Source organism: Hyla sarda, unplaced genomic scaffold (genome assembly GCF_029499605.1).
Source record: "Hyla sarda isolate aHylSar1 unplaced genomic scaffold, aHylSar1.hap1 scaffold_675, whole genome shotgun sequence".
NCBI classification, from domain to species: Eukaryota; Metazoa; Chordata; class Amphibia; order Anura; family Hylidae; genus Hyla; species Hyla sarda.
This window is the reverse complement of record NW_026610692.1, coordinates 142,922-166,083: the sequence shown is the minus strand read 5'-3', so window position 1 is coordinate 166,083 and position 23,162 is coordinate 142,922. Positions and strand designations below refer to the sequence as shown.

Sequence of the window (23,162 nt, the reverse complement as noted above, 5' to 3'; positions counted from 1 at the left end):
CATAGCCTAACCCTCTGTACTTTGGTCTATATTGATGCGGGACATAGACAGCCAGCTGATGACCAATCCATTAGTGCAATGGATGGCTGGAAGCATTTGTCTTTGCCTTTGCAATACCACAGAAGCAATGCATGGTCAATGTACAGCAATGACACACCTGTGTGAACAGCCAGGAGACCCCCCCCCCCCCCCCCCATGTTATGTTACATAGTTACATAGTTAGTACGGTCGAAAAAAGACATATGTCCATCAAGTTCAACCAGGGAATTAAGGGGTAGGGGTGTGGCGCGATATTGGGGAAGGGATGAGATTTTATATTTCTTCATAAGCATTAATCTTATTTTGTCAATTAGGAACATTCAGCACCCACCCGCTATCAAGGCAGCTGCCTATCATGTCATGCCCTACCTGCACAGGTGTGCTGGCTACTCAAATGATCCAATTAAGGAGGCCATTTAGTCAGCAGCAGCAGAAGTCCTGTGCCTGGACGCTCCAACAGCGGCCAGACACAAGCAGAAGCAGCAGAAGCAGCAGCAGCAGCACCACCTTTTGTTTTTTGGCTGCAGCAGCAAGGCCCACAGGGCTGGCTAGCTGGCTAGCCAGCAAGCAGGTAGCAATGAAAGTAGGAATCTTTCTTTTTAACCCTGTAAGGGGGTGGTGCACTGTACCCGAAGATACTGCCATATCGGGTCAATGCATAGGGCGACGGAAGCAAGCTTCGAAATCGGCCCCCGTTCTCAAAAATCCATTTAATATATGGTCCCCAGATAGGGGACGTATCAGATATTAAACTGATAAGAACAGATACTACACTTGATCTTAGCCAAAAGGCCGAGAAGCGATAACCGTGAAAGGGGCGGGCCCAACAAGGTCCCCTTCATGGGCACTATCACTGCTTGCTGTCAGGGAGGCTGCCAGACAATTTTCCATGCACACTCTGGGCTGGGGGGCAGTCAACCACCAGTACACACAGCAGAACCTAAACCCATACCATTATTGCTAAGCAGCAAGACAGGGGCCCATTGCACTCCCACGGGGCCTTTTTAAATGCAATCCATAACCCGGATTTGCCAGGAACCCTTCTTACTCCTCCTACTTGCATGTGACACTGGGCTTAGGATCTGCATAGGAAACACACACACAAGCACACACCTACCTTTGTTGCCTGCAGATGCCTCCTTGGCTGTCCCCAAACGGTATCAAACCAACACCCACGGGAAGCTGTAAGCATAGAGGACATGCCTGCACCCCATTGGACTTACCTGTGTGGGTTAAATCCGGGTTATTTGACAACCTATGGCGGTGATGGTTCTGCTCAGGCAGAGCAGTGCTGATGCTCCTCATAAAGCTGTCGCTGCTGTGAAGGTTCTAGGTGACATCACAAATCCCTATGGTTACATACACAACAAAGCTGGGTTGTTGTTGTTTACACTCTGCAAGGCCTGTGGAAGTGAGTGACATCATAGCACTGTAGTTCTGAGGGTTCTAGATGGATGCAACAATCTCCTGTTGCTTCTATGAAGGCCATAATAGACGACATCACCAAACAGCTCCATAGTCACATACACAGCAAAGGAGAGATGTTGTTTACACCTAGTGATGTCAGTGGTATTGAGTGACATCACAGCACAGTGCTAAGGCTCCTGGGCCTGGACACAGCAGCGGCTGCAATATCTCAACGGAGAATACGTTTATATATATGTGTGTGTGTGCGCGTATATATATATATATATATATAATGTAAATAAAAACGGCACAACCAATGTCCAGAAGAGAAGTGAAATGAGGGGTGCCCGCATAGCTGGAACCTGGGTCCGCCGGTTCCTCAATCCAGACAATAGCAAATATGATGCAGCACTCCACAAGTTGCAATAAAGGTGGTTTTATTCCATCATGTGCAAAGACAACGTTTCACCAGCCTCACGCTGGCTTTTTCAAGTGAATAATAGTGATACTGGTGGGTATTTATAGACCGCCCACTAAGTCATGTGACATAGGTAATACATGATTGACATATAGAAATAAGGGGTCATCAGAGAACATTGTGCAATCAAAAATATAAATCAATAGTATAAGTAATCATATACAGTGTTCCATACATATAAAAACATCCGGTCATCATTTGATGTAGAAATACCTGTAATCGGCATAATAAATCAAAGTGAACTGTGAATATGTGACGTGATGTGAAATGCCTTCCGGGGTCCTGCCGCGATGTATCCCAGTCACAGGCGCCAAAGCGCCGGAAGCGGTGTGCGCATCGCTGAAGAGAAGAGGCATTTCCGGGTTCGGGTAGGACGTGACACCAGGAGCGCGTCCTCGCATCCATGGCAACCCGACTCCGGACCAAGACGTGGCTGGCGCATGCTCAGAAAGGTTCCCTATCCTGTCAGTGAGGATAATCTCCCTGCATAAGAGGCCATATCAATGTCGCTGCATAGAGTGTATACAGTTTGATTGAATTAGCTTGGCAATCATATAAGCTAAATTCAGTAAAAAATAAAGGCATAATGTATTCATTCCTGGGGGACAGCAAAAAAGTCTAGTGAAGGCTGAAAAGTAAAAACAGCAGACACAGAGCAGGTAAGTAAACAAAGAGAAATGCAGTCACTGTTGCTAGGGCTGGGATCCCATATCTTGTGGTTGCCCCTAGCAACCGGTCGCAATACGAGCTGCAAAGATAGAAAAGAGGGTAATGACTAACTCCAGTCGGCGTGTTTGGGCCGACTCCACTCTCCATGCATACTAAGATGAGTTTACCGGTGTATATGAACCGGGACCGTTCTGGCATCAGCATATGAAGACCAAGATTTCTTCGGTGTGTATGGACCGATATCTGTTTCACAGTAAGATGTAGAGTAAGAAGCTAAAAAATGAAGAAATGTAAATTGTTAAAACAACCTAGCAAACTCCACCATGCAAAGACATTTATTAATGTGCGTAGATAACATGGTCCATAGCGTATCGGGTTCTGTATTCAGGGGGTGTCTTATGAGTATTGTCCATGGACATGGACTATCTCTGCACCTATGAAGTGGTATCCCCATGCATATCGGGTGTTTAACTCTCCAAACCCTATAACCCACGCTATCTTGGGACCTGAATCTAAATCGCACCCACATGCATAGAACATTCACACTGGTGTATAGGTAGTCAGTTAGTAGGTCCAATCCTCAAAGATATATAAAGAAAGGTATGTGGAGGGGGAGTAGAGTCAATTACCCAGAGAGCAAGAAGTAAGGTTTGTAGTTGCTGAATATTTGGTTGCTGTTTCCTCAGGAATATGTAATCGGAATAAAGTATATGGGGTGGAGTGACGTCAAGGCAGGTACCCGGAAGGCATGTGAACTAAAAATAAAAATTAAGAGAAAAGGAATTAGTTGCAAGAATGAATCACTATACACCTTTAGCAGGGTTCATACCCCCCAACAAAAAGGGCTAGACCCTATTGGCGCCTCAACATCTTAGGTAGGACAGTGAACTCTACATTGAGTCCATTTGGTTTAAGTGTATTAAGGCTGTGGATCCACTTGAGTTCTCTAACCTGGAGGGATGCTATTCTATCACCCCCTCTTTTTGGGGGAGGAATATGGTCAACTATCATGCATTTAAGATCTGCTTCTGTGTGTCCCGCTTCGGTAAAATGTTTAGACACAGGAAGGTCCAATCGTTTTTTTCTGATTGAATACCTGTGTTGGTTCAATCTTGTCCTGAAATCATTTTTAGTTTCACCTACATATAGGTGTTTGCATGGGCACCAAAGGATGTACACAACATGGTCACTATCGCACGTTAAGTAGAATTTAATGGGAAATTCTTTCTGGGTGTCAGGATGTATGAACGTGGTGCCTTTTTGTAAATACTTGCATGTAATACAGCGTAAACAGGGAAAACACCCCTTCGCTTTTACAGACAAGTACTTCTGTTGTTTACCTGGTCCAGAGATGTCAGCTTTGACCAAGTGGTCCCTGAGGTTACGTGCTCTACGATACGACATAAGTGGAGGAATTTGAAATTCCCTAATCTGGGGATAACTATCTTTTACCAGGTGCCAATGTTTCTTAATGGTAGCTGCTATGTTACTAGAAACTTCGTTGTAGGTGGAGATGAATGGTATTCTCATGGATTGGTCTTTTTTGTATGTCTTGGATTTGCCCATATGCCTTTCTGTTCTAACTTGTTGTACATGTCTTGAGATGATGTGTTTGGGATAGCCCCTATCACTGAACTGTTTGACCATTCTGTCAACTGCGGCTTCAAATTTATGGTCAGTATCAGTGATGCGGCTGGCTCTTAATAATTGGCTATAAGGTAATGATGAAATCATAGATCTAGGGTGTGATGATTCAAATCTGAGTAGGGTATTGCAATCAGTAGGTTTATGGTAAAGATCTGTAGTCAGTCTGTTGTTGAGAATGGACACCTGAGTATCCAAAAAATTGACTGTGTTATCTGAGTGTGATAATGTAAACTGGAGATTGGGGTCGACACTATTCAGGTAGTTATGAAAGTCAGTCAGTTCTTCTGTATTGCCTGTCCAGATGAGGAAGATGTCGTCGATGTATCTCCACCACCCCAGGATGTTCCTGGAGTGGTGGGACACAAAAACGACATCCTCCTCAAACTCCGCCATCACTATGTTGGCATATGTGGGCGCCATGTTGCTCCCCATCGCGGTCCCACGTCGTTGAATGTAATACTCATCATTGAATGTAAAATAATTATTTTCTAGAACAAAAGAGAGAAGTTGCATGATAAAGTCAATTTGTTGTAGGTCGAGATTAAGTTTGTCCAGTCCTTTCCGTACTGCTCTAGTGCCTCTGTCATGTTGAATGGATGTATATAATGACACTATGTCAAAGGAAGCAATACTGGCATGATTTATATTTTTGATTGCACAATGTTCTCTGATGACCCCTTATTTCTATATGTCAATCATGTATTACCTATGTCACATGACTTAGTGGGCGGTCTATAAATACCCACCAGTATCACTATTATTCACTTGAAAAAGCCAGCATGAGGCTGGTGAAACGTTGTCTTTGCACATGATGGAATAAAACCACCTTTATTGCAACTTGTGGAGTGCTGCATCATATTTGCTATTGTCTGGATTGAGGAACCGGCGGACCCAGGTTCCAGCTATGCGGGCACCCCTCATTTCACTTCTCTTCTGGACATTGGTTGTGCCGTTTTTATTTACATTGGATTTGAAGGTCAACAAACGTGCACCCTCTTCTAAAGATATTAACATGGATACTAATACAGAGACTGCATCCTTTACTCCTTCCACCGATGTGTTTTCCTACAGCAGGGTTGATGCAGACCGCATTATGGGGAGTTTACCCAATGACGCCTCATTCTTACATAATCCATCTAAAATCGACCTCAGGAGGACCTATGAAAATGAAACTAAAAAATTATTATCGGTTCAACTTCATCTCTCTACTATGAGTGAATATTACAGATCCAGGAAAATACCAAGAGGTATGAGAGCACAGCCGAGAGCTAATGCATTCACAAACGACTCCGATTACCGGACCTGCTATGAAGCAATTTCAAATAAGTACTCTCTAGATCTTATACTGCTCAACATAGAATTCCTCCAAAGAGATCTAACATCTATCAAGAACAAGGTAACTGATGTGGAAACAGCCTTGAAAGCCTCTCTTACCGAGGATGAATGGCGTGAGCTATCAGAAAAACAACATACATTTCTATCTAAACAACGTACCCAAATTGAAGAAACTAAAAGACATAAATGGTTCCGTGACTGTCAAGATTACACTACTGGACATGTGTACACGTGGGAAAACCTATCCACCACAGGCAAGCGATACTTCAATAAGAATGCCGGAGAGGTCCATGATGATACTGAACAGAATAAAACCGGACATCGCCAAATTAACCAGGAGCCTTTTTTAGGGGGTACGCCGTCCGTCGGGGGCGGCCGAGACGAGGAGGACGCAAGCACCACAGAAACAGGAAAGACAAGCGCACAGAGGGCTGGTCGAGCCCAGAACCACAAAACCTCTCAACAAAGAAAGAAACATCATTAGACAACGCAGAAACTGTGGTAAATATCTCCTCATATAGTCTTACTAAAGAACAACTTACATTACTATCCAAGGGCCTTAGTTTTTGCCCTAGTACGTATAATGACTGGTTTCAACTTGAAATGGATTTTGTTAGTTTTATCCGTAGGCTTAAACTAAAAGTTTGGTTTGATTCACATCCTGTGCAGAGTCCTGGTGTACAAGGTATCCCTGACCAGGTATCCCACAGGTTTGAATTTAAACAGTACAACTTACCATCCTGCAGTGATTTTCAACCTCCAGTTGAATCACATTCTATTGCTACTTTTGTTGACTGTGTTAAAAGGGATTTTCTTAATATTAAAGCACAACAAACTAGACTTAAACATCCGAATCTTACTCATGATGAGTTATTGGCTATGCAACAACTTATCCATGACCACAATCTAATCACCAAACCGGCTGACAAGGGCGGCGGTATTGTGGTCATGGACAAGAGCACATACCTAAGAGAAGCACATAGACAGCTTAATGACAGGGAGGTCTATAGTATATTAAAGCATGACCCTAAAAATGATATGCAGTTGAGAATTGGTTCGATAGTAGAACAAGCACTGACTAATGGTATCATTGATGAGAAATTGAAAGAATTTTTACTGATTGAGTTTCCCGTGACCCCAGTCTTATACCTACTGCCTAAAATACATAAATGCCTAGTTGACCCCCCAGGGAGACCCATTGTCTCCGGGAGAAATTCTTTGTCCAATCACATCTCCATGTTCTTGGACAAAGTTCTCAGACCATTAGCTACTAATACCAGATCTTACCTTAGGGACACTATGCATTTTCTATCTATTATTCAAAGTTTGAATATTCCTGATCATGCCAGTATTGCTTCCTTTGACATAGTGTCATTATATACATCCATTCAACATGACAGAGGCACTAGAGCAGTACGGAAAGGACTGGACAAACTTAATCTCGACCTACAACAAATTGACTTTATCATGCAACTTCTCTCTTTTGTTCTAGAAAATAATTATTTTACATTCAATGATGAGTATTACATTCAACGACGTGGGACCGCGATGGGGAGCAACATGGCGCCCACATATGCCAACATAGTGATGGCGGAGTTTGAGGAGGATGTCGGTATTGTGGTCATGGACAAGAGCACATACCTAAGAGAAGCACATAGACAGCTTAATGACAGGGAGGTCTATAGTATATTAAAGCATGACCCTAAAAATGATATGCAGTTGAGAATTGGTTCGATAGTAGAACAAGCACTGACTAATGGTATCATTGATGAGAAATTGAAAGAATTTTTACTGATTGAGTTTCCCGTGACCCCAGTCTTATACCTACTGCCTAAAATACATAAATGCCTAGTTGACCCCCCAGGGAGACCCATTGTCTCCGGGAGAAATTCTTTGTCCAATCACATCTCCATGTTCTTGGACAAAGTTCTCAGACCATTAGCTACTAATACCAGATCTTACCTTAGGGACACTATGCATTTTCTATCTATTATTCAAAGTTTGAATATTCCTGATCATGCCAGTATTGCTTCCTTTGACATAGTGTCATTATATACATCCATTCAACATGACAGAGGCACTAGAGCAGTACGGAAAGGACTGGACAAACTTAATCTCGACCTACAACAAATTGACTTTATCATGCAACTTCTCTCTTTTGTTCTAGAAAATAATTATTTTACATTCAATGATGAGTATTACATTCAACGACGTGGGACCGCGATGGGGAGCAACATGGCGCCCACATATGCCAACATAGTGATGGCGGAGTTTGAGGAGGATGTCGTTTTTGTGTCCCACCACTCCAGGAACATCCTGGGGTGGTGGAGATACATCGACGACATCTTCCTCATCTGGACAGGCAATACAGAAGAACTGACTGACTTTCATAACTACCTGAATAGTGTCGACCCCAATCTCCAGTTTACATTATCACACTCAGATAACACAGTCAATTTTTTGGATACTCAGGTGTCCATTCTCAACAACAGACTGACTACAGATCTTTACCATAAACCTACTGATTGCAATACCCTACTCAGATTTGAATCATCACACCCTAGATCTATGATTTCATCATTACCTTATAGCCAATTATTAAGAGCCAGCCGCATCACTGATACTGACCATAAATTTGAAGCCGCAGTTGACAGAATGGTCAAACAGTTCAGTGATAGGGGCTATCCCAAACACATCATCTCAAGACATGTACAACAAGTTAGAACAGAAAGGCATATGGGCAAATCCAAGACATACAAAAAAGACCAATCCATGAGAATACCATTCATCTCCACCTACAACGAAGTTTCTAGTAACATAGCAGCTACCATTAAGAAACATTGGCACCTGGTAAAAGATAGTTATCCCCAGATTAGGGAATTTCAAATTCCTCCACTTATGTCGTATCGTAGAGCACGTAACCTCAGGGACCACTTGGTCAAAGCTGACATCTCTGGACCAGGTAAACAACAGAAGTACTTGTCTGTAAAAGCGAAGGGGTGTTTTCCCTGTTTACGCTGTATTACATGCAAGTATTTACAAAAAGGCACCACGTTCATACATCCTGACACCCAGAAAGAATTTCCCATTAAATTCTACTTAACGTGCGATAGTGACCATGTTGTGTACATCCTTTGGTGCCCATGCAAACACCTATATGTAGGTGAAACTAAAAATGATTTCAGGACAAGATTGAACCAACACAGGTATTCAATCAGAAAAAAACGATTGGACCTTCCTGTGTCTAAACATTTTACCGAAGCGGGACACACAGAAGCAGATCTTAAATGCATGATAGTTGACCATATTCCTCCCCCAAAAAGAGGGGGTGATAGAATAGCATCCCTCCAGGTTAGAGAACTCAAGTGGATCCACAGCCTTAATACACTTAAACCAAATGGACTCAATGTAGAGTTCACTGTCCTACCTAAGATGTTGAGGCGCCAATAGGGTCTAGCCCTTTTTGTTGGGGGGTATGAACCCTGCTAAAGGTGTATAGTGATTCATTCTTGCAACTAATTCCTTTTCTCTTAATTTTTATTTTTAGTTCACATGCCTTCCGGGTACCTGCCTTGACGTCACTCCACCCCATATACTTTATTCCGATTACATATTCCTGAGGAAACAGCAACCAAATATTCAGCAACTACAAACCTTACTTCTTGCTCTCTGGGTAATTGACTCTACTCCCCCTCCACATACCTTTCTTTATATATCTTTGAGGATTGGACCTACTAACTGACTACCTATACACCAGTGTGAATGTTCTATGCATGTGGGTGCGATTTAGATTCAGGTCCCAAGATAGCGTGGGTTATAGGGTTTGGAGAGTTAAACACCCGATATGCATGGGGATACCACTTCATAGGTGCAGAGATAGTCCATGTCCATGGACAATACTCATAAGACACCCCCTGAATACAGAACCCGATACGCTATGGACCATGTTATCTACGCACATTAATAAATGTCTTTGCATGGTGGAGTTTGCTAGGTTGTTTTAACAATTTACATTTCTTCATTTTTTAGCTTCTTACTCTACATCTTACTGTGAAACAGATATCGGTCCATACACACCGAAGAAATCTTGGTCTTCATATGCTGATGCCAGAACGGTCCCGGTTCATATACACCGGTAAACTCATCTTAGTATGCATGGAGAGTGGAGTCGGCCCAAACACGCCGACTGGAGTTAGTCATTACCCTCTTTTCTATCTTTGCAGCTCGTATTGCGACCGGTTGCTAGGGGCAACCACAAGATATGGGATCCCAGCCCTAGCAACAGTGACTGCATTTCTCTTTGTTTACTTACCTGCTCTGTGTCTGCTGTTTTTACTTTTCAGCCTTCACTAGACTTTTTTGCTGTCCCCCAGGAATGAATACATTATGCCTTTATTTTTTACTGAATTTAGCTTATATGATTGCCAAGCTAATTCAATCAAACTGTATACACTCTATGCAGCGACATTGATATGGCCTCTTATGCAGGGAGATTATCCTCACTGACAGGATAGGGAACCTTTCTGAGCATGCGCCAGCCACGTCTTGGTCCGGAGTCGGGTTGCCATGGATGCGAGGACGCGCTCCTGGTGTCACGTCCTACCCGAACCCGGAAATGCCTCTTCTCTTCAGCGATGCGCACACCGCTTCCGGCGCTTTGGCGCCTGTGACTGGGATACATCGCGGCAGGACCCCGGAAGGCATTTCACATCACGTCACATATTCACAGTTCACTTTGATTTATTATGCCGATTACAGGTATTTCTACATCAAATGATGACCGGATGTTTTTATATGTATGGAACACTGTATATGATTACTTATACTATTGATTTATATTTTTGATTGCACAATGTTCTCTGATGACCCCTTATTTCTATATGTCAATCATGTATTACCTATGTCACATGACTTAGTGGGCGGTCTATAAATACCCACCAGTATCACTATTATTCACTTGAAAAAGCCAGCGTGAGGCTGGTGAAACGTTGTCTTTGCACATGATGGAATAAAACCACCTTTATTGCAACTTGTGGAGTGCTGCATCATATTTGCTATTATATATATATATATATATATATATATATATATATATATATATTTCTCCGCCGAAATCACTTTTAAACCCATTTCCACCTTTTTTTCCCTTCTCTTCCTCTTACTTTTTTTTCACGTTTTTTTACGTTTTTCTCCTTTTCGCCTCTTTTCTGGGCGTATTATTCTTCTTTTTTTTCGTCTAATGCATACCCCATCAGTGCAGCAATGCTTATTCAATACCGCCAGCAGATGGAGACACTGGGGGATAATTTTCTAAGGATTTATACTGATTTTTCCTGTCTGAATTTGTCGCACAGAAAGTTGCAGGCCAAATATGTGTGACATTTCTGCGACTTTAGCTTCTAGAGCATTTTTACAACATTATACATAGGTGCTGAATACATAAAAAGCGACTGTTCAGCGACAGACAAGTCGCATCGGCTGAAAGTAGGCCAGAATGTCAGTCCATGTTGGAGCAGGTTTAGATACAGTCTAAAGTATAGATCTCAAAGTCTGTGCACAGAATTTAGCAAGGGCCTCGCACCTTCTGATGCATCAGGTAGGTGCACAATAGCATAGCCTAACCCTCTGTACTTTGGTCTATATTGATGCGGGACATAGACAGCCAGCTGATGACCAATCCATTAGTGCAATGGATGGCTGGAAGCATTTGTCTTTGCCTTTGCAATACCACAGAAGCAATGCATGGTCAATGTACAGCAATGACACACCTGTGTGAACAGCCAGGAGACCCCCCCCCCCCCCCCCATGTTATGTTACATAGTTACATAGTTAGTACGGTCGAAAAAAGACATATGTCCATCAAGTTCAACCAGGGAATTAAGGGGTAGGGGTGTGGCGCGATATTGGGGAAGGGATGAGATTTTATATTTCTTCATAAGCATTAATCTTATTTTGTCAATTAGGAACATTCAGCACCCACCCGCTATCAAGGCAGCTGCCTATCATGTCATGCCCTACCTGCACAGGTGTGCTGGCTACTCAAATGATCCAATTAAGGAGGCCATTTAGTCAGCAGCAGCAGCAGAAGTCCTGTGCCTGGACGCTCCAACAGCGGCCAGACACAAGCAGAAGCAGAAGCAGCAGAAGCAGCAGCAGCACCACCTTTTGTTTTTTGGCTGCAGCAGCAGCAAGGCCCACAGGGCTGGCTAGCTGGCTAGCCAGCAAGCAGGTAGCAATGAAAGTAGGAATCTTTCTTTTTAACCCTGTAAGGGGGTGGTGCACTGTACCCGAAGATACTGCCATATCGGGTCAATGCATAGGGCGACGGAAGCAAGCTTCGAAATCGGCCCCCGTTCTCAAAAATCCATTTAATATATGGTCCCCAGATAGGGGACGTATCAGATATTAAACTGATAAGAACAGATACTACACTTGATCTTAGCCAAAAGGCCGAGAAGCGATAACCGTGAAAGGGGCGGGCCCAACAAGGTGCCCTTCATGGGCACTATCACTGCTTGCTGTCAGGGAGGCTGCCAGACAATTTTCCATGCACACTCTGGGCTGGGGGGCAGTCAACCACCAGTACACACAGCAGAACCTAAACCCATACCATTATTGCTAAGCAGCAAGACAGGGGCCCATTGCACTCCCACGGGGCCTTTTTAAATGCAATCCATAACCCGGATTTGCCAGGAACCCTTCTTACTCCTCCTACTTGCATGTGACACTGGGCTTAGGATCTGCATAGGAAACACACACACAAGCACACACCTACCTTTGTTGCCTGCAGATGCCTCCTTGGCTGTCCCCAAACGGTATCAAACCAACACCCACGGGAAGCTGTAAGCATAGAGGACATGCCTGCACCCCATTGGACTTACCTGTGTGGGTTAAATCCGGGTTATTTGACAACCTATGGCGGTGATGGTTCTGCTCAGGCAGAGCAGTGCTGATGCTCCTCATAAAGCTGTCGCTGCTGTGAAGGTTCTAGGTGACATCACAAATCCCTATGGTTACATACACAACAAAGCTGGGTTGTTGTTGTTTACACTCTGCAAGGCCTGTGGAAGTGAGTGACATCATAGCACTGTAGTTCTGAGGGTTCTAGATGGATGCAACAATCTCCTGTTGCTTCTATGAAGGCCATAATAGACGACATCACCAAACAGCTCCATAGTCACATACACAGCAAAGGAGAGATGTTGTTTACACCTAGTGATGTCAGTGGTATTGAGTGACATCACAGCACAGTGCTAAGGCTCCTGGGCCTGGACACAGCAGCGGCTGCAATATCTCAACGGAGAATACGTTTATATATATGTGTGTGTGTGCGCGTATATATATATATATATATATATATATATATATATATATATATATTTCTCCGCCGAAATCACTTTTAAACCCATTTCCACCTTTTTTTCCCTTCTCTTCCTCTTACTTTTTTTTCACGTTTTTTTACGTTTTTCTCCTTTTCGCCTCTTTTCTGGGCGTATTATTCTTCTTTTTCTTCTTTTTTTTCGTCTAATGCATACCCCATCAGTGCAGCAATGCTTATTCAATACCGCCAGCAGATGGAGACACTGGGGGATAATTTTCTAAGGATTTATACTGATTTTTCCTGTCTGAATTTGTCGCACAGAAAGTTGCAGGCCAAATATGTGTGACATTTCTGCGACTTTAGCTTCTAGAGCATTTTTACAACATTATACATAGGTGCTGAATACATAAAAAGCGACTGTTCAGCGACAGACAAGTCGCATCGGCTGAAAGTAGGCCAGAATGTCAGTCCATGTTGGAGCAGGTTTAGATACAGTCTAAAGTATAGATCTCAAAGTCTGTGCACAGAATTTAGCAAGGGCCTCGCACCTTCTGATGCATCAGGTAGGTGCACAATAGCATAGCCTAACCCTCTGTACTTTGGTCTATATTGATGCGGGACATAGACAGCCAGCTGATGACCAATCCATTAGTGCAATGGATGGCTGGAAGCATTTGTCTTTGCCTTTGCAATACCACAGAAGCAATGCATGGTCAATGTACAGCAATGACACACCTGTGTGAACAGCCAGGAGACCCCCCCCCCCCCCCCATGTTATGTTACATAGTTACATAGTTAGTACGGTCGAAAAAAGACATATGTCTATCAAGTTCAACCAGGGAATTAAGGGGTAGGGGTGTGGCGCGATATTGGGGAAGGGATGAGATTTTATATTTCTTCATAAGCATTAATCTTATTTTGTCAATTAGGAACATTCAGCACCCACCCGCTATCAAGGCAGCTGCCTATCATGTCATGCCCTACCTGCACAGGTGTGCTGGCTACTCAAATGATCCAATTAAGGAGGCCATTTAGTCAGCAGCAGCAGAAGTCCTGTGCCTGGACGCTCCAACAGCGGCCAGACACAAGCAGAAGCAGAAGCAGCAGAAGCAGCAGCAGCACCACCTTTTGTTTTTTGGCTGCAGCAGCAGCAAGGCCCACAGGGCTGGCTAGCTGGCTAGCCAGCAAGCAGGTAGCAATGAAAGTAGGAATCTTTCTTTTTAACCCTGTAAGGGGGTGGTGCACTGTACCCGAAGATACTGCCATATCGGGTCAATGCATAGGGCGACGGAAGCAAGCTTCGAAATCGGCCCCCGTTCTCAAAAATCCATTTAATATATGGTCCCCAGATAGGGGACGTATCAGATATTAAACTGATAAGAACAGATACTACACTTGATCTTAGCCAAAAGGCCGAGAAGCGATAACCGTGAAAGGGGCGGGCCCAACAAGGTGCCCTTCATGGGCACTATCACTGCTTGCTGTCAGGGAGGCTGCCAGACAATTTTCCATGCACACTCTGGGCTGGGGGGCAGTCAACCACCAGTACACACAGCAGAACCTAAACCCATACCATTATTGCTAAGCAGCAAGACAGGGGCCCATTGCACTCCCACGGGGCCTTTTTAAATGCAATCCATAACCCGGATTTGCCAGGAACCCTTCTTACTCCTCCTACTTGCATGTGACACTGGGCTTAGGATCTGCATAGGAAACACACACACAAGCACACACCTACCTTTGTTGCCTGCAGATGCCTCCTTGGCTGTCCCCAAACGGTATCAAACCAACACCCACGGGAAGCTGTAAGCATAGAGGACATGCCTGCACCCCATTGGACTTACCTGTGTGGGTTAAATCCGGGTTATTTGACAACCTATGGCGGTGATGGTTCTGCTCAGGCAGAGCAGTGCTGATGCTCCTCATAAAGCTGTCGCTGCTGTGAAGGTTCTAGGTGACATCACAAATCCCTATGGTTACATACACAACAAAGCTGGGTTGTTGTTGTTTACACTCTGCAAGGCCTGTGGAAGTGAGTGACATCATAGCACTGTAGTTCTGAGGGTTCTAGATGGATGCAACAATCTCCTGTTGCTTCTATGAAGGCCATAATAGACGACATCACCAAACAGCTCCATAGTCACATACACAGCAAAGGAGAGATGTTGTTTACACCTAGTGATGTCAGTGGTATTGAGTGACATCACAGCACAGTGCTAAGGCTCCTGGGCCTGGACACAGCAGCGGCTGCAATATCTCAACGGAGAATACGTTTATATATATGTGTGTGTGTGCGCGTATATATATATATATATATATATATATATATATATATATATATATATTTCTCCGCCGAAATCACTTTTAAACCCATTTCCACCTTTTTTTCCCTTCTCTTCCTCTTACTTTTTTTTCACGTTTTTTTACGTTTTTCTCCTTTTCGCCTCTTTTCTGGGCGTATTATTCTTCTTTTTCTTCTTTTTTTTCGTCTAATGCATACCCCATCAGTGCAGCAATGCTTATTCAATACCGCCAGCAGATGGAGACACTGGGGGATAATTTTCTAAGGATTTATACTGATTTTTCCTGTCTGAATTTGTCGCACAGAAAGTTGCAGGCCAAATATGTGTGACATTTCTGCGACTTTAGCTTCTAGAGCATTTTTACAACATTATACATAGGTGCTGAATACATAAAAAGCGACTGTTCAGCGACAGACAAGTCGCATCGGCTGAAAGTAGGCCAGAATGTCAGTCCATGTTGGAGCAGGTTTAGATACAGTCTAAAGTATAGATCTCAAAGTCTGTGCACAGAATTTAGCAAGGGCCTCGCACCTTCTGATGCATCAGGTAGGTGCACAATAGCATAGCCTAACCCTCTGTACTTTGGTCTATATTGATGCGGGACATAGACAGCCAGCTGATGACCAATCCATTAGTGCAATGGATGGCTGGAAGCATTTGTCTTTGCCTTTGCAATACCACAGAAGCAATGCATGGTCAATGTACAGCAATGACACACCTGTGTGAACAGCCAGGAGACCCCCCCCCCCCCCCCATGTTATGTTACATAGTTACATAGTTAGTACGGTCGAAAAAAGACATATGTCTATCAAGTTCAACCAGGGAATTAAGGGGTAGGGGTGTGGCGCGATATTGGGGAAGGGATGAGATTTTATATTTCTTCATAAGCATTAATCTTATTTTGTCAATTAGGAACATTCAGCACCCACCCGCTATCAAGGCAGCTGCCTATCATGTCATGCCCTACCTGCACAGGTGTGCTGGCTACTCAAATGATCCAATTAAGGAGGCCATTTAGTCAGCAGCAGCAGAAGTCCTGTGCCTGGACGCTCCAACAGCGGCCAGACACAAGCAGAAGCAGAAGCAGCAGAAGCAGCAGCAGCACCACCTTTTGTTTTTTGGCTGCAGCAGCAGCAAGGCCCACAGGGCTGGCTAGCTGGCTAGCCAGCAAGCAGGTAGCAATGAAAGTAGGAATCTTTCTTTTTAACCCTGTAAGGGGGTGGTGCACTGTACCCGAAGATACTGCCATATCGGGTCAATGCATAGGGCGACGGAAGCAAGCTTCGAAATCGGCCCCCGTTCTCAAAAATCCATTTAATATATGGTCCCCAGATAGGGGACGTATCAGATATTAAACTGATAAGAACAGATTTTTTTTTTTTTTTTTTTTTTTTATCTAAAGCCGAGGAACGTGCTTTCGATTCACCCAAAGTGCAAGAAAAAGTGCAAACGTGTTACACTAAAAAAACGTGCACAAAGGATGCGGTCTATCGCAAGCCCTTCTCCGATAGGAGAGAGGCCCCCCAAAAAACCTTACCCTTCGCCTCCGGACCAAAAGGTACCTGCGAGGTTCCAGGTTCGATGTCCCTTTTCGCCGAAGCTACTAGGGGACCACAAATGCTCCCGGCATCCCCCTTGGCGTTAGCCAAGGTATCTGCCCGCAGAGCCGATTACGGTAGGTACCCTGCCAAAGCAGGAGTACCCGGGGTGTTTGCAGGGAGGTGCGGAACCTAATGGCCACACACACCTCCCCTAGACCGCCAGGAGGGACACCCAGAAGGGCTACCGCATCCTGACAAATCCTGTGAACACACAACACGCAAAAAGTGACACAGTGAGACAAAAAATAAATAAATAAGTGAATGTGTGCAGATATACTGCCCGGACATCCGGCCGGATCTATAAAAATTTCTCTGATCCTAGCCAGAAGGCCGGGAATCAAGAGGTGAGTGCCACAAGGTGAAGAGATTATGGTGCCCGTGCTTCAACTCAGTGAGCCTATTCTCCCAGTGAGTTTCGGCACCTCGGGGTCACCACTCCCCGAGGCACAAAAGTACCTCGGCTCTAGACCCTCTCAGCCTCATGGCGAGACCCGGAGGGAACAGGTCACATCGGGGCAGCCGTCGAGCTGATTCCTCAGAACCAGCCCCGGAAAGCCCTGGTACACCTGCATCCTCCATGCAGCACCCATCCCCACCAGCATGAAAACTGATAAGAACAGATACTACACTTGATCTTAGCCAAAAGGCCGAGAAGCGATAACCGTGAAAGGGGCGGGCCCAACAAGGTGCCCTTCATGGGCACTATCACTGCTTGCTGTCAGGGAGGCTGCCAGACAATTTTCCATGCACACTCTGGGCTGGGGGGCAGTCAACCACCAGTACACACAGCAGAACCTAAACCCATACCATTATTGCTAAGCAGCAAGACAGGGGCCCATTGCACTCCCACGGGGCCTTTTTAAATGCAATCCATAACCCGGATTTGCCAGGAACCCTTCTTACTCCTCCTACTTGCATGTGACACTGGGCTTAGGATCTGCATAGGAAACACACACACAAGCACACACCTACCTTTGTTGCCTGCAGATGCCTCCTTGGCTGTCCCCAAACGGTATCAAACCAACACCCACGGGAAGCTGTAAGCATAGAGGACATGCCTGCACCCCATTGGACTTACCTGTGTGGGTTAAATCCGGGTTATTTGACAACCTATGGCGGTGATGGTTCTGCTCAGGCAGAGCAGTGCTGATGCTCCTCATAAAGCTGTCGCTGCTGTGAAGGTTCTAGGTGACATCACAAATCCCTATGGTTACATACACAACAAAGCTGGGTTGTTGTTGTTTACACTCTGCAAGGCCTGTGGAAGTGAGTGACATCATAGCACTGTAGTTCTGAGGGTTCTAGATGGATGCAACAATCTCCTGTTGCTTCTATGAAGGCCATAATAGACGACATCACCAAACAGCTCCATAGTCACATACACAGCAAAGGAGAGATGTTGTTTACACCTAGTGATGTCAGTGGTATTGAGTGACATCACAGCACAGTGCTAAGGCTCCTGGGCCTGGACACAGCAGCGGCTGCAATATCTCAACGGAGAATACGTTTATATATATGTGTGTGTGTGCGCGTATATATATATATATATATATATATATATATATATATTTCTCCGCCGAAATCACTTTTAAACCCATTTCCACCTTTTTTTCCCTTCTCTTCCTCTTACTTTTTTTTCACGTTTTTTTACGTTTTTCTCCTTTTCGCCTCTTTTCTGGGCGTATTATTCTTCTTTTTCTTCTTTTTTTTCGTCTAATGCATACCCCATCAGTGCAGCAATGCTTATTCAATACCGCCAGCAGATGGAGACACTGGGGGATAATTTTCTAAGGATTTATACTGATTTTTCCTGTCTGAATTTGTCGCACAGAAAGTTGCAGGCCAAATATGTGTGACATTTCTGCGACTTTAGCTTCTAGAGCATTTTTACAACATTATACATAGGTGCTGAATACATAAAAAGCGACTGTTCAGCGACAGACAAGTCGCATCGGCTGAAAGTAGGCCAGAATGTCAGTCCATGTTGGAGCAGGTTTAGATACAGTCTAAAGTATAGATCTCAAAGTCTGTGCACAGAATTTAGCAAGGGCCTCGCACCTTCTGATGCATCAGGTAGGTGCACAATAGCATAGCCTAACCCTCTGTACTTTGGTCTATATTGATGCGGGACATAGACAGCCAGCTGATGACCAATCCATTAGTGCAATGGATGGCTGGAAGCATTTGTCTTTGCCTTTGCAATACCACAGAAGCAATGCATGGTCAATGTACAGCAATGACACACCTGTGTGAACAGCCAGGAGACCCCCCCCCCCCCCATGTTATGTTACATAGTTACATAGTTAGTACGGTCGAAAAAAGACATATGTCCATCAAGTTCAACCAGGGAATTAAGGGGTAGGGGTGTGGCGCGATATTGGGGAAGGGATGAGATTTTATATTTCTTCATAAGCATTAATCTTATTTTGTCAATTAGGAACATTCAGCACCCACCCGCTATCAAGGCAGCTGCCTATCATGTCATGCCCTACCTGCACAGGTGTGCTGGCTACTCAAATGATCCAATTAAGGAGGCCATTTAGTCAGCAGCAGCAGAAGTCCTGTGCCTGGACGCTCCAACAGCGGCCAGACACAAGCAGAAGCAGAAGCAGCAGAAGCAGCAGCAGCACCACCTTTTGTTTTTTGGCTGCAGCAGCAGCAAGGCCCACAGGGCTGGCTAGCTGGCTAGCCAGCAAGCAGGTAGCAATGAAAGTAGGAATCTTTCTTTTTAACCCTGTAAGGGGGTGGTGCACTGTACCCGAAGATACTGCCATATCGGGTCAATGCATAGGGCGACGGAAGCAAGCTTCGAAATCGGCCCCCGTTCTCAAAAATCCATTTAATATATGGTCCCCAGATAGGGGACGTATCAGATATTAAACTGATAAGAACAGATACTACACTTGATCTTAGCCAAAAGGCCGAGAAGCGATAACCGTGAAAGGGGCGGGCCCAACAGGTGCCCTTCATGGGCACTATCACTGCTTGCTGTCAGGGAGGCTGCCAGACAATTTTCCATGCACACTCTGGGCTGGGGGGCAGTCAACCACCAGTACACACAGCAGAACCTAAACCCATACCATTATTGCTAAGCAGCAAGACAGGGGCCCATTGCACTCCCACGGGGCCTTTTTAAATGCAATCCATAACCCGGATTTGCCAGGAACCCTTCTTACTCCTCCTACTTGCATGTGACACTGGGCTTAGGATCTGCATAGGAAACACACACACAAGCACACACCTACCTTTGTTGCCTGCAGATGCCTCCTTGGCTGTCCCCAAACGGTATCAAACCAACACCCACGGGAAGCTGTAAGCATAGAGGACATGCCTGCACCCCATTGGACTTACCTGTGTGGGTTAAATCCGGGTTATTTGACAACCTATGGCGGTGATGGTTCTGCTCAGGCAGAGCAGTGCTGATGCTCCTCATAAAGCTGTCGCTGCTGTGAAGGTTCTAGGTGACATCACAAATCCCTATGGTTACATACACAACAAAGCTGGGTTGTTGTTGTTTACACTCTGCAAGGCCTGTGGAAGTGAGTGACATCATAGCACTGTAGTTCTGAGGGTTCTAGATGGATGCAACAATCTCCTGTTGCTTCTATGAAGGCCATAATAGACGACATCACCAAACAGCTCCATAGTCACATACACAGCAAAGGAGAGATGTTGTTTACACCTAGTGATGTCAGTGGTATTGAGTGACATCACAGCACAGTGCTAAGGCTCCTGGGCCTGGACACAGCAGCGGCTGCAATATCTCAACGGAGAATACGTTTATATATATGTGTGTGTGTGCGCGTATATATATATATATATATATATATATATATATATATATATATTTCTCCGCCGAAATCACTTTTAAACCCATTTCCACCTTTTTTTCCCTTCTCTTCCTCTTACTTTTTTTTTCACGTTTTTTTACGTTTTTCTCCTTTTCGCCTCTTTTCTGGGCGTATTATTCTTCTTTTTCTTCTTTTTTTTCGTCTAATGCATACCCCATCAGTGCAGCAATGCTTATTCAATACCGCCAGCAGATGGAGACACTGGGGGATAATTTTCTAAGGATTTATACTGATTTTTCCTGTCTGAATTTGTCGCACAGAAAGTTGCAGGCCAAATATGTGTGACATTTCTGCGACTTTAGCTTCTAGAGCATTTTTACAACATTATACATAGGTGCTGAATACATAAAAAGCGACTGTTCAGCGACAGACAAGTCGCATCGGCTGAAAGTAGGCCAGAATGTCAGTCCATGTTGGAGCAGGTTTAGATACAGTCTAAAGTATAGATCTCAAAGTCTGTGCACAGAATTTAGCAAGGGCCTCGCACCTTCTGATGCATCAGGTAGGTGCACAATAGCATAGCCTAACCCTCTGTACTTTGGTCTATATTGATGCGGGACATAGACAGCCAGCTGATGACCAATCCATTAGTGCAATGGATGGCTGGAAGCATTTGTCTTTGCCTTTGCAATACCACAGAAGCAATGCATGGTCAATGTACAGCAATGACACACCTGTGTGAACAGCCAGGAGACCCCCCCCCCCCCCATGTTATGTTACATAGTTACATAGTTAGTACGGTCGAAAAAAGACATATGTCCATCAAGTTCAACCAGGGAATTAAGGGGTAGGGGTGTGGCGCGATATTGGGGAAGGGATGAGATTTTATATTTCTTCATAAGCATTAATCTTATTTTGTCAATTAGGAACATTCAGCACCCACCCGCTATCAAGGCAGCTGCCTATCATGTCATGCCCTACCTGCACAGGTGTGCTGGCTACTCAAATGATCCAATTAAGGAGGCCATTTAGTCAGCAGCAGCAGAAGTCCTGTGCCTGGACGCTCCAACAGCGGCCAGACACAAGCAGAAGCAGAAGCAGCAGAAGCAGCAGCAGCACCACCTTTTGTTTTTTGGCTGCAGCAGCAGCAAGGCCCACAGGGCTGGCTAGCTGGCTAGCCAGCAAGCAGGTAGCAATGAAAGTAGGAATCTTTCTTTTTAACCCTGTAAGGGGGTGGTGCACTGTACCCGAAGATACTGCCATATCGGGTCAATGCATAGGGCGACGGAAGCAAGCTTCGAAATCGGCCCCCGTTCTCAAAAATCCATTTAATATATGGTCCCCAGATAGGGGACGTATCAGATATTAAACTGATAAGAACAGATACTACACTTGATCTTAGCCAAAAGGCCGAGAAGCGATAACCGTGAAAGGGGCGGGCCCAACAAGGTGCCCTTCATGGGCACTATCACTGCTTGCTGTCAGGGAGGCTGCCAGACAATTTTCCATGCACACTCTGGGCTGGGGGGCAGTCAACCACCAGTACACACAGCAGAACCTAAACCCATACCATTATTGCTAAGCAGCAAGACAGGGGCCCATTGCACTCCCACGGGGCCTTTTTAAATGCAATCCATAACCCGGATTTGCCAGGAACCCTTCTTACTCCTCCTACTTGCATGTGACACTGGGCTTAGGATCTGCATAGGAAACACACACACAAGCACACACCTACCTTTGTTGCCTGCAGATGCCTCCTTGGCTGTCCCCAAACGGTATCAAACCAACACCCACGGGAAGCTGTAAGCATAGAGGACATGCCTGCACCCCATTGGACTTACCTGTGTGGGTTAAATCCGGGTTATTTGACAACCTATGGCGGTGATGGTTCTGCTCAGGCAGAGCAGTGCTGATGCTCCTCATAAAGCTGTCGCTGCTGTGAAGGTTCTAGGTGACATCACAAATCCCTATGGTTACATACACAACAAAGCTGGGTTGTTGTTGTTTACACTCTGCAAGGCCTGTGGAAGTGAGTGACATCATAGCACTGTAGTTCTGAGGGTTCTAGATGGATGCAACAATCTCCTGTTGCTTCTATGAAGGCCATAATAGACGACATCACCAAACAGCTCCATAGTCACATACACAGCAAAGGAGAGATGTTGTTTACACCTAGTGATGTCAGTGGTATTGAGTGACATCACAGCACAGTGCTAAGGCTCCTGGGCCTGGACACAGCAGCGGCTGCAATATCTCAACGGAGAATACGTTTATATATATGTGTGTGTGTGCGCGTATATATATATATATATATATATATATATATATATATATATATATTTCTCCGCCGAAATCACTTTTAAACCCATTTCCACCTTTTTTTCCCTTCTCTTCCTCTTACTTTTTTTTCACGTTTTTTTACGTTTTTCTCCTTTTCGCCTCTTTTCTGGGCGTATTATTCTTCTTTTTCTTCTTTTTTTTCGTCTAATGCATACCCCATCAGTGCAGCAATGCTTATTCAATACCGCCAGCAGATGGAGACACTGGGGGATAATTTTCTAAGGATTTATA

At 44.7% G+C, this 23,162-nt stretch overlaps 6 non-coding genes and 1 pseudogene across 6 annotated transcripts; all 7 read right to left on the bottom strand.

Moving 5' to 3' along the window:
• Window positions 1-652: 652 nt before the first annotated feature.
• LOC130343253 (U2 spliceosomal RNA) lies at window positions 653-843 on the bottom strand. The gene has a single exon (XR_008882621.1). It is a non-coding gene; the product is annotated as a U2 spliceosomal RNA (small nuclear RNA).
• Window positions 844-11,846: 11,003 nt separating this feature from the next.
• Window positions 11,847-12,037, bottom strand: LOC130343252 (U2 spliceosomal RNA). Its single transcript, XR_008882620.1, has one exon. It is a non-coding gene; the product is annotated as a U2 spliceosomal RNA (small nuclear RNA).
• Window positions 12,038-14,130: 2,093 nt separating this feature from the next.
• Window positions 14,131-14,321, bottom strand: LOC130343249 (U2 spliceosomal RNA). Its single transcript, XR_008882618.1, has one exon. It is a non-coding gene; the product is annotated as a U2 spliceosomal RNA (small nuclear RNA).
• A 2,095-nt stretch (window positions 14,322-16,416) lies between these two features.
• On the bottom strand, window positions 16,417-16,606 carry LOC130343200 (U2 spliceosomal RNA). Its single transcript, XR_008882576.1, has one exon. It is a non-coding gene; the product is annotated as a U2 spliceosomal RNA (small nuclear RNA).
• A 693-nt stretch (window positions 16,607-17,299) lies between these two features.
• Window positions 17,300-17,459, bottom strand: LOC130343201 (U2 spliceosomal RNA; annotated as a pseudogene).
• A 2,083-nt stretch (window positions 17,460-19,542) lies between these two features.
• On the bottom strand, window positions 19,543-19,733 carry LOC130343248 (U2 spliceosomal RNA). Its single transcript, XR_008882617.1, has one exon. It is a non-coding gene; the product is annotated as a U2 spliceosomal RNA (small nuclear RNA).
• Window positions 19,734-21,822: 2,089 nt separating this feature from the next.
• Window positions 21,823-22,013, bottom strand: LOC130343247 (U2 spliceosomal RNA). The gene has a single exon (XR_008882616.1). It is a non-coding gene; the product is annotated as a U2 spliceosomal RNA (small nuclear RNA).
• Between the last annotated feature and the right edge of the window lie 1,149 nt (window positions 22,014-23,162).